Source organism: Zonotrichia albicollis, chromosome 4, assembly GCF_047830755.1.
Source record: "Zonotrichia albicollis isolate bZonAlb1 chromosome 4, bZonAlb1.hap1, whole genome shotgun sequence".
Classification (NCBI taxonomy): Eukaryota; Metazoa; Chordata; class Aves; order Passeriformes; family Passerellidae; genus Zonotrichia; species Zonotrichia albicollis.
Genome location: NC_133822.1, coordinates 30,754,574 through 30,766,745, shown reverse-complemented (window position 1 = coordinate 30,766,745; position 12,172 = coordinate 30,754,574). Strand labels below are relative to the sequence as shown.

Below are 12,172 nucleotides of genomic sequence, written 5' to 3'. Positions count from 1 at the left end.
TTCCCACCTACACAGAAGAGACTGCGAAGATGTGGATGCACTTCATCCATCTATACACATGTTAATGCAAGTTGTACTTAGTTCAATCTATCCCACCATTTGCTCCCATATAAAAGAGGCTTTATGCTTTTGTTTGAGACAAGTATTTGATTTAGAGTGTGAGTTACTGAGTGAAAACATCATAGCCTACACTGCAGGAGAAGAGGATAATAGATCTATCTAATTCTCTCTTTTCACCTTACATTTGCTAGATCCTGCACATCTGGTTACATCTATGTGGGATAAAGGAGAGAGACTTCATGTAGCTCACCTAGCAAAAAATGCTCAGTAGCTTTTGCTCTGATAAAAACACCATTACATTATATGTCGTCTTGGTTTGGAAAGACAGGTGTCTGCTAAGGAAGGCAGGACTCTCCCCTGAAATGGAAAAATGTAAACCCCCCTCCCTCTGAATTGCTATAAATTTTAAATAAGGGGCTCTCAGGCAAAAATATGGGAGCAGGAATAACAGTTCTTTATTAGGGAAGAAAATAAAAAGATAAAATAAACAATGCAGTAAACCAAAACAACACTGACAGAGTCAGAACCCAACCTGACACCCTGTGGGTCAAGGTGTTGGTGGCAGTCCAATTGGAATTGTGGCTGCAGTCTTCCTGGAGTGTCAGGTGTGGTTCTGCTGGAGCAGGGATCCTGTAGAAGAGGTGTAGTCTTCCTCTGAAGATCCAGTGGAAGAGGCAGCTGATCCTCTGGGAAATCCAGTGGAGAAGCCATGCTGGTGTTCCAGAATCTCAGGATTATATCTGGGTAGAATGCTTGGTTCCTTCCCTCTGGGCAAACATCTCACAATGGGATGCTATCGTTCTTATCAGTCATACAGTGATATTCAATAGCCTGTTATCGGCAGATGTCTCCTCAGACAGAGGACTGGTTGTGGAAGAGATAAGGAAAACTGCCCTCTTAACAGAAGACAACTGCCATACAGATGGCAAATAGAATACATCTTGCCTTGCAATCTGGGACATATGTGCATTACACAAAAGGTAATCAATTGTCTGCAAATGATACTTGATACAGGACAGTGTTCCCCTCCACGGTTTTTTTCGGTGAGATTCCAATTGGAAAGCTAATGCCAGAGTTGCACTCTTCATTGATGAAGAGTTACACAAAAGGGACTTCAAACACCATGAACCATAAACCACTTCCTTGAAACCTATTCCTAGGAGCAGATGGCTTACACTGTTTGCCGAAACTTTTGTCCAGTGTGGAGAGCATTCAGTGGATGCTATAAATTAATATGTGACTTTTTTTCCTGCATCCAAGGAGTTTGCTATGAATTTATACACTGAACAGCTTTCCTCTCAGTTGTAAGACAGATGAGGTCACCAGAATTACAGTAAACACTGAGCCCAGGAAAACTGAATTTTGTGTTGGTCCATCATGCTTTTTACTTGTCAATTCTGCTCATGTAGGTGGCAGTGACTATTGAACAATTTCAAGACTGCGCAGTCACAGACTAATTGAAAGCTTATAGAAATCTGGCAGAAGCTTCTTTCTGATGCCTTGGGCCCCTATAACACCCTCTTTATATGCACATTCTTTTGAAGATTCGAAGTCAGCTAGAAAGGAACAAGTGAGAATGCACCTGGATAAAGAAGCACATAATCTGTTTATTTTCTTCCTTCTGTCCTTCCATCATATTCATTTTTAATGGGTAAAAATTTTTTCAGTCCCTTAAATTGCACACTCTGTTTCTTACTTTTTTAAACTATATGGTGCAGCCAGGTGGTGAACCAGTAATATTTTTCACCTCTGTTGACACAATTAAACACTATGATTTTCAACCACCAGGAAAAGTTGGCTGGTTGAGTAAGAGCAGTTTGACAACTGAGATATTTATGCACAGCCAAAATGAGATAGTGCCCTATATTTTAAACAGTTCAAGTCAGAGGAGAAAAACGTAAAATTGGTTCCTAGATAACAATGCCTAATCATTGTTTTTATGGCACATTGCTGTGCAATTAAGGTTGGCTCATGAAAGCTGTGCATGAGCACACTCAAATCACTGCATAACCTCATAGATGGCAGGAAGGAAAACAAATACTCTACTGTTTATGCTTTCTGAAGTAAAGTCTTCAAGATAAACAGTGTGTCAGGCTGACAGGTGTGACTTCTTTAGCCTTTGCCTGATGAATTTTTGCATTCACAGCTGAGACTGATAGCCTGAAACTGTTGATGGAAAAACCCTTGTTCAGATTTTAATGGGAATATGAATATCTGGGTTTTAGAAGGGTCTGACTTCTATGCAAGGCATGGGGGAGGATGGTGCTGCAGCTATGCAGGACTGGTGTCTCACTCAAGGTATGCAATATAAGAGCATAGAATTGTCTAGTAAGATGATCAGATGCTTCTTCACCATGATACCTAGAAAGCACAAAGGTTCTTCAGAGGCTTCTTCTTAATTCTTCATAAAAATCCCAAAGAGTCCTACTACCACACCATTCTTGATTTCGGCAGGTTCTTCACTTGCCAGTGTCCAGTTCTTTATGGAACTGTTGCAAGTAAGCACATGACAGGAGTATTAATAGCATCTTGTCCAGGATTTTAGCTTAGGTCAGCCTGGGTCCAAGGAGGACTGAAGCAAGGATGGAGAGACATGTAATTGTATTGAACACAATTAGGAGAAAGAGATGAGCAGGGATCATCTGTACAAGCAATTTCATATTGTCAAAGAAAGACTGCAATCTCCAGGGTAACCAAATATGAAAAAAAGGTTTGCTGAGACCACGCCAGTACATGGAAATTCCAAGAACAACAAGCTAATCCAATAAGATCCAATAAGACATTGAGATTGAGAAGTAGAGAGACAAATTGTGTTCATACTCCATGAAAATACAGAGCAATTGTAAGTCTTATAAACTCTCCAAGATATTTTTTCCTGTCCAAGAAAATCACTTCTGTCTCATATGGCTTGAATTTAAACCAACTAGCTCAAATCCTCACCCTTAACTCAATCACTGAGAAAATAAAGAGAAAGTAAGATCAAAGATCAAAGTGAAGCAGAGGGGCAGCACATGGAGCTGGGCACAAGGATGGAGTGCCAGGCAGATCCAGACACTGCCCCACCACTCCCACATGGGGCTGGGGCCAGATAGGGTTTGTTACCTTGAAAAGCTCTAACAGCAGGAACCAAAGGGGCACCCCCTTCCCTGCCTTAGATTTCCGAAGGGCTGTCACACTTCAGAGGACTTCTCAGTGGCCAGTGGCCCCATGTGGGTGCACCACAGCTCCAAGATGTCACTTCTGTGTTGACAAGCACCTGCAAATGTTTGGGAAGAAGAGAAAAGATATGTGCAACCCTTCACTGCTTCTCTTACACAAAATATTCTACTGCATTAGCAGTCTTTCCAGCTGCTTCAGGGATAGATAATTTCAAGTTTTTCAGAGTAATTATCTGCACAGTCCCTTTTCCCCCCTCTCAAATAGCTGATTTATAAGGTGATGGCAAGACTGTACTCCATCAGGTCACCTAGAAGTGAAGGAGAGATGAAAACTGACTCTAAAATTTTTATTAATTTTTAGGTAGTAAGTTACAAATATTGCTGAGGAAAAGCAAAAAGATTGGAAAGCTCTGAGCCTGCCTTAAATGTAAAACAATGGGAAAATCAGGGCTAGGCTATGACTGAATTGCACAGGAGTCTAGACCACACACACGCAAAAATGTGTAAGTCATTTCAGTGCTCAAGACCAAGCATGGTTTTTTTCATCCCCACAGATGATAACTGGGATGATCAATTCTTCCCCAGAAGTTCATTTTCACTTATAAGAGTGACTTTGTAAAAAAATTTCTTTCCCTGAGTATTCAGTACCTACCATGCTTACTCCAGCGACCATATGTGCAATAATTTTTGCTGTTTTGTTACCACTGAACAGCCAATGGAGTCACAGTCAATTCCAAAATGCAAAAAAAGGAGGTTGCAAACAAGAAAAGACTGTGACCAGTAGACTCCGTGCTGTCAGTGGCAACACTCTGCCAACACGACTGGCTGTGACAACAGTGAGCATAGGGAATAAACCAGAAATCCTCTACCCTTCTCCATTTACCACATGTAATCCAGGCTTGGCAATGCCCTGTAAACAAAGAATTCCACATTGCTATTTTTTTTCCAGAAGACCTGCTGTTCTATCCACAACACAGCACAACTGACATACAGCACTTCTAGAAGGGTAAACATTTTCTGGTTTTCTTTTTTTAAAGCTTTTTAAAGACTGAGCTCTCTGCTCTTCTTGCTACCTGAACTTTTCCTAAAGCTTAAACTGCACAGTATCTCCTTTGATGTGTTTGCTCATTTTCTTAAAAAAAAAAATCAATTAAAAATAACCAGGAGGAAAGAGATGGTGTGTCTCTACAAGGCTAGCGTATCAGATATCCTGTGTTATAAATCTACATGAGTGGAATAGTCAAATGAAAAGGCTGAAGTTCAGTTTAGAGGCCCATACCAAAAGAAAATGGAATCACGGTGATAGTGTGGAAAACATTAGGTATAAAGAGATGCAGAGACAGGAGGAGCAGAATGACATCCTTGTTTTGCTTTGCAGAGCCAGGGAGCAACCAGCTGAGCAGGGTGGGGGGAGATGAGCTCCCAGCTGGGCACAAGGCAGAGCAGAGCACGGCTGGTGGCCCTGCAGTTTCCTGCAGCCAGGAGGGTGTTCCTAGAATGTCTGAAAGGCAAACTTGGCAAGTAATATGGGAGCTGGAGGAAAAGGGAGAAGCACTGGGGATTAAAAATGATTACTTTCCAGAAATAACAACAAAAAACAGCCACCAATTTCTCCCTCAACAGAAGACGTGGGGATACCAATATATACCAGCAGTATGATAAACTCACTCACTCACTTCCCCATTCCTGTTAGCTTGCACTGGCTTTTTCACTATTTATCAGAAGGAAAAGGCAGGAGTTTTGTTCACAGAGTGATTTAAATAACAAAGCCTGAACCGAGGAGCATGATGCCCCAGCTCTGCCCCAATGACAAAAGCAACTGGCTGTGAGGCACACTTCCCTATCTGCTGGCAGCACAGTACTCCAACACCAAGGCTGCAGCCACCCACTGCTGGTGCAGGCACAGAACACGACCTTTTCCTCCATAAATAACAGTACTCCATCCGAGTGTCATTATTACATTCTTTCATGTGTGATGCAAGCCATTCCCAGGAATAAATAGTCTGGTTCATGATTATGCAGAGTGGTTTTATTGGGAGACAGTTAAAGAAAACACTGCCCACACCAGATTAGTCATGGACAAATCAGAGAAAACTATGAAATAGCATACACATTTTTTAAGTGTTGCATTAAACACACTTCAAAATCCCAACATCTGACTATTTGTATTCTTTTATGTGTTGCTGCATAATCCCCAGCCTTAGGTTCCAGCAACTGAAAACACTTAAGACTCAGACAAAATGGTGTCAGCCTCCCCAAGTGCCTAGTTGGAGCTGGTGGGGTGAACATGTCCAGTAAATGCTGACTCTAATCTCATTAGGTACAGCCAAGGACTGCTGCCTCATAATACAGAAAAGCAGGAGTTTGCCAAAGAACTGGTTTGCAGTCCAAATCAATACTCAGACAAAAACAATCTCAAAATAGAAACAATGTCCTAATTATATCTCCCCTGAACACTAAAAGAATATTACAGTCATTAAAAATAGAACTTTCAAAAAATGAAGGTCTTTCCAAGGGCTCCAGCCACCGGCCTCTCCCTCCCACACATTTGTAGCACTCATTGCCTTTACTCATCTGTTGTCATCCTCGAGCTGTGAGAGGTCACACATTGAGCCAGCCAAACCAGAAGAGGTACAGGGAGGTCTCCACCCACACACAGGGATTGGAATGTCAGATTAAATCTATTATTTGAAGGAGTGGAGGCCGTCAGAGCTTCCTCAGAAAGAGGCTCAAATCACATTGGGATGGCCACCTATGTTTTTCTGCTGAATTCCTGTGCTTTAGGGAAATTTAGCCAGCATTGAGCAAATCTGATGTTCACCATATAATGCATGGTCCGTATGTCACTCTCTCTTTTGTCCATACTGACTTTAGCTGTCTGGGCAGGGAAAGGATTTGTTTAAATCAAAAATATTTCAGGATCCTCTGCATGTTATTCAAATAGTAAAAACAATTATAGAAATATTTCTGGTTTACCTTCATGTGATGACACTAAGGTAATTCAATTCTCCTTGCTGCCTGTACTAGCACAAAAGGGAAAGAAGAGTAGTATGAAAGAGCAGCCCCATGATAGGGGACAGTTTCCCTTTTACTTTGAGTCCTCTCACTTCCTTTGACACCTTCATTGCACCCACAAGTCTCTTATGGGAGTGAAGGAAAGAGAATAACACTGAGTAACCGATACTGCCACCATGGCAGTGCATTACTGGAAGGTGTTTGGATACAGTCACCTATAAAGTGTACACAGGAGAGAATGGCAAATGGGGGAATCCTCCCCATGATCTTCACTATAGAGGAATTATCCAAATGGTATTTGAGGTAGTGTCAGTATTTTGACTGAGAAGGAAGCCTGATGAAAGGAGTAATGTTATACGTGGAGGGACAGTGGGGGTAAGAGCATACAGAATTCAGAGGCTTCAGACAGACATTCAAAAATCTGTTGCATGGTCTCTCTAGCTCATTGGTTCATAAACTCCAGTGGCCCAGGGGATATTTTACAGCACTCCTGCCTTCTCCCTGATATGGCTTGAAAACAATACAATATTTTGATCTTTAAGCTGTGCCAGCACAAACATCTGCTGAAGAAGAATTAAGAAAAGACCAGCTGTGTGAAGGATAAACAACACAAACTTTATCATGTCTGTTTTTTCCTCTGCTAATAATTTGTTTATTAACAGAACTACTTTATTTTATTGGAAATTCTGGTGTTCAGCTGGTCTCAGTCTATACAAAGAATCTTCTCCCAATGGCATGATGCCAGTCTGTGTCAGCTATGGATCGAGCCCTACATGTAGGAGACATACTGTGTTTCCTATTTTCCAGCCCTTGATCTCTGGGTTATTGTCCATCCTAGGTTTGCCAGAGGTGTCTGCTTGCTGCATAACCGCTTCAAAGGGAGGCTGGACAACTGCTTGAAGGAGGATGCTCAACACATTTGTTCCTGGCCCTTGTACTGGCTTTTATGTGTGCCTTTCACCCTCTCAACCAATCATCACTGTGACCTCAAATCTTGCCTAGGACATGCTGTGAAAGTCCACAGAGCCATCTGAACTCGTTCATGCAGCAGCACAGTGCTGAGAGGGCCGTGGCTGACAAACAAGAAGCACTTCTCCCCTCAGGTGGCCTGCTCTTCCTTGTCAATCACACTGTGGGGAAAAGTAGCTGAAAACCAGCTGTCCTGCCAAAAAGGACAGAAGAGTTTCTTGTGGGCAATGAGAGTTATTTATTTATTTATTTTACTTATTTACCACACTCTAGTAAGAAGTTTGATTTTCCTAAATCTTACAAATCACCTGCCAAGGACACGGAGCATCTGGCTTTCTTCAGCAAATAAATTGCTTGCCGTGTGTCTGCTGTCCAAAAAGACATGCTGCCCCCAAGTTACAGTCCTGAAATGGATTCTGTCAACATGTTTTATCAACTAATAATAATGAAAAACTCCTGTGTTTTTCTTGCAGCTATTTATAAAATGTCTCCAGAAGCCAGACTGTGAATAAACCTCCTTATCCAACTTTTGTTTCTACCCATGCAAATGCTCTTGGGTTTGTTATTGGAGGGCTGTTCACAAACAGCTGGGCTGCTTTTTCAAGCAGCCTTTATTTAAAGGGTTTTGTTCTGAGTACAAAGGCCCAGATTCAGAGATCATTCATGGACTTAAAGTCAAGCATATTCTTGATTACTTTGCTGCACTGAGGCCTAAAGCATTTGCATTGAAGCAAAATACACACAAGCAGCTTTCCAAACAAGCACACACAAGCAGTCTGTGACACGCTGGATGCTGGTAGGCCTGGTGCTGTGGTAGCTGAAGAGTGGATGTAAATTCCCCTCACCCTGTTAAGCTGGTAAGTGAGTCAAAGTAGCTAAATAAATTGGGACAACGACTGTGTATGCACAGCTTTGACTTGGAAGGCGGCTGTGGCAAAATGTGGAGGGAATCCCATCCTCAGAGATTTTCCAAAGGAGCTGGCTGCACAGCTCACATTCAGGCAAAGAGCACCGGGAAGGAATTTTAGCCTTGTGTGGTTTTCAGCCATGCATGCTGCTCCTGGTGCTAAAAAGCCAGGAGCAAACCACCACAATCATTGTGCTCATCACCACCTGCCCTCTCACCCAGCAGCGCTGCATTGGACTCATTGGTAAGAGCTCACTCACTCACAAGTGAAGATCCCCATTGCATTTATCAGGACCATTGCAAGGAACTCCTCATGGGTTTGCTGTGAGCTAACTGGGTGTACTGGAGTATAGCAAGAACTGTTGCTAATTCTCATTAAAGACGAGGATCTGACTCAACCCACACTGAAATCAAGGCAAAGACTCCCACAGATTTAAGAAGGTACTAGATCAAAGTCTCAGACTTGTAAAATCTTCAGGTCAGGGACAACAGCTTTGTCACAATCTATAGTGTGCAGTTAATTTGCTCTCTAAATAATAAGAATTTGGAGGTAATTTGATGGGCGCTTGGGAAAAAGCTTCCAAAACCTTCCAAAGAGCCTTGTTATCCCAGCATACTAACGTATCCTATCAGAGCTGTGTTAATCTTTTAAAATATCTTTGTACAAAGACTGTAAAATCCTAGTTGGTTACGTGGGTTGCAATTTTTCTGTAAAAGCTATTCATATCAGATCAATAGCTCAACTTGGAAAAAATAGTAAAATAAAAAGCCCATCCATCTGTTATTTATTCCTTTGCACATAATCAATTGTTTGCTGCTAATCTCCACTGTACAAAATCTTTGAAATCTTTTACGCACCTCTTTGCATGCTTTTCCTCCAACATGAGATGCAACTCAAAAAGTTACCTTCAAGTTCAGAAGTCAGCTATGGATAGTCAAGCTATCCATCTCTTCCAGGGCTTTGCAGAGGAAAGCAAATAAATGCAGGAATGAAGGACAATGGAATCTCTAAAATACATGACATTTCCTTTGACTTACCAATGGATAGTGCAGTTCACACTTGAGCAGGATTGTAAAAGCTTTTGACAGTTAAATTATGTGATAGATGAGTAATGTGATGATTGACTATCACAATTAATAGGCAAATAATTTTTATATATATATATATATATTTAAAGAAAAGTTTTATAGATTTATAGTTATGTTTTAACCCCTTATGTAGCTATCAAGAGACAGCCAGGGTTGGGACATCTGGGAGGGCTGGCTTGTCACAATGGCAACATCTACCTCCAATCAGGATTTGAAGAAGAGATCTCCACCTCTGGACAGCAAAGAAGGGGTTGATGGACAGAACTTTGGGAGGGGTTAAAGGGTTAAAAAGGGGAAAACCTCTATTGTGAGGCAGCTGAGCAAATGACAGGAAAAATATTTTGTTCCCAGCGTTGTAACCTTTTTTCTTTATTCAGTCTTTTGTTGTATTTTGATGAGGTTTAATAAACCTTCCTAAACCATGAAAAGAGAGTAGCGATTTCTCACAATGAGGTGGGGTGGGGATTTTTTTACATAAAGATACTGATTTAGGACTGTTTCTTCCCAGTGAGTGAGGTGTTAGCTCTGCCAGCTTTGAGTGAGACATAGACTGGCTCCTTCAGTCTTACCTGGGAGATGCACAGGGAAGTCACAGGTCTGTCTGACTGCTTTGTGTTAGTGGCAGACTTCTCCTTTCCATCTCTGCAAAACCCTCAAATTACAATTTACTGGCTAAATCAGCCACAAGAACAAAACCTAGAATTCCCCCTGAAATCTTATGTGGCACTTGAGGAAACTAATGGGCAAACCCCCGGCCTGGGGGATACATTTTACTGGAACTGCTTATCCTTGGATCTCTGCTGGGGTACACTATCAGCTTGCCAAGCAGGCTCTTTGAGTGCTCTCATCAGCTGTTGGTACAGATAACTGAAAATTACAAGTAAGGCAAAGCACAACAGATTATCAGTCAAATGCGAGATGCTGATTTCACTGACAGTCAAAAGAAGTCTGCAGTAAGTCAGCTGGTCTCTATTTGCCCTCCACAAACATCTATCGGATTTGCAAGGTGCTCCCAACATCTGGGAATAATGATGTGCAGAACTCCGTGATATCAGAAGACTAATTAATGAGATAATAAATGACTTTATTATACTATACTATACTTGCTACAAAGAATCCTAAAGAATACTACAAGATACGAAAGAAAACTCATGACTGTCTGCTGACAGTCCCGCCACAGCTTGGTCGATAAACAATTCCACCAGAATCCAATCAAGTGATCACCTTGGGTGAACAATCTCCAGAACACTTTCCACACGAGCACAACAACAGGAGCAGCAAATGAGATAAAAATTGTTTCGATCATTCTTTTCTCTGCTTCTCTCACAGCTTCTGTCTGTTCTGTGAATACCACAAACATCACCGAGTTCAGGCACCATCCCGGGAAGAGACAGGGTGCTCGTTTTGCAGCTTTGTAGGCTTAACTGTAGTTGGGCTGGTACTGTAGTTTCCACTGGTAGTTGTGAGCAAAAGTAGTCACAAGTCATTTTCTCTCTCAGCACGCCTCTGAGAACCTTGCAGGATTAGAGGACAGGCTGTGTAAGCTGTTCTGCTGGAGGAGGCACACAGCCACGCTCAGAGGGATGAAAGCAGTGTAAATCTGCTTAAAACATCAAAAATTAGGAAGACAGAATAATCTTTACTGAGGTCTCATATATGAGAGGTCCCTATTATAAGATTCATCTGTGTATAATCCTGTTAAGGTTTCAGTGCTTTTCAGACACTTTGTCACAAGGAAAATTTTGCTCAACTGCCTAATTGTTTTTCACTGGAGCAGTTGCTGTCATAAACTCATCTGAAGCTGAAACAAGCTTGTGTGCCCCCCAAATGCCCTCATTAAAGTTCTGCACTTGTCACTTCACCAGAGGAAACCAAAAGTTGTTGTTTTCAGTCCCTATTTCTCAATTTAATTATTCTAAAAGCAAAGATCTTTTACTCAAATGGAAGGTTTTTAAAAATGTACTGAAAAGCTGTAATCTGACCTCCACTGTAAAACTTAAGAAATTCCACAGGTCACTTCTGCAGCCATCACACCTCTAAACAGCCTCCCAGACAGAAAAGCTGCACCAAGGATGAAGTTCTGTTTGAGGGAGTGTTAGTAGTGTTCCACACACTAATTGCAAGGCTCACTTATATTGCCATAAATTCCATAAATTCAGAGTTTCAAGATATCTTAAAAAACACCAGAAAGTGGAACCAAATTGGACAACTCAGTCATGAAAGATCCACCTGAGTCTCACATGAATGAAGCACATTCAACCTCCAGTATCACATGAGATGCTCTGCTGGAATTAATTTTAAATACTTTCTGTCCTCATTCTTCTTTATGGACATTTTTCTTCATCCAGTCTAATTCTCCCTTGATCCATTAGTGTTTTCCAATATTTTTTACCAAATTTTCACTAGTAAGCCAGTGACTTTGACCATCAAACTCTCTAAGACTAGAAGATATTTTTGTATGAGAAGAGATATCATCATACAGATGATTTCTCCTATGTCCATTCTTGCTCAGGACATTACATTTCATCCTCACTGTCTCAGCAGTTCCTGACCCTGAACCATGACAGATCTACTGATAGCGCTGTCCTGATCACTATACCAGAATAAGTTTCAGCTGATGGCTGCCTCACCTCATTTTAAATTGTAACATCCCCCTACCCCCTAATGGGAATTCTCCTAAATCTCTGTTCCGTTGACTAACCTTCTGCCTCTCTGTCACCCCTTCAGACTGCTGTCTGCTTCTATCAGTGTCTCAGTTAGAGCTATCCTTTCATGTTTTAATCCCTGTAACATCCCTATTAAGGTCATCCCTGAGTAGCAGACTGTAGCAAGGACAGCAGAACTTTCCACCCTCCTCTCCAAACAGGGCTGCATAATTGTCCTCAGTGCAACAGAAGACTGTTCTCTGCAAGGAATTCCATGATTTGAGGTTACTTTGAAGGAGGCCTGTGTGAAGTTAGCTGCAAATATCCCC

At 41.6% G+C, this 12,172-nt stretch overlaps 1 long non-coding RNA gene across 1 annotated transcript in view; it reads left to right on the top strand.

Moving 5' to 3' along the window:
* Positions 1–9,805, top strand: part of LOC113459795 (uncharacterized) — a 76,861-nt gene extending 67,056 nt beyond the window's left edge. The window contains exon 3 of the long non-coding RNA XR_012579991.1: positions 7,072–9,805. This is a non-coding gene — a long non-coding RNA (uncharacterized LOC113459795). The remainder of the gene's footprint in view (positions 1–7,071) is intronic.
* The last annotated feature ends 2,367 nt before the right edge of the window (positions 9,806–12,172 follow it).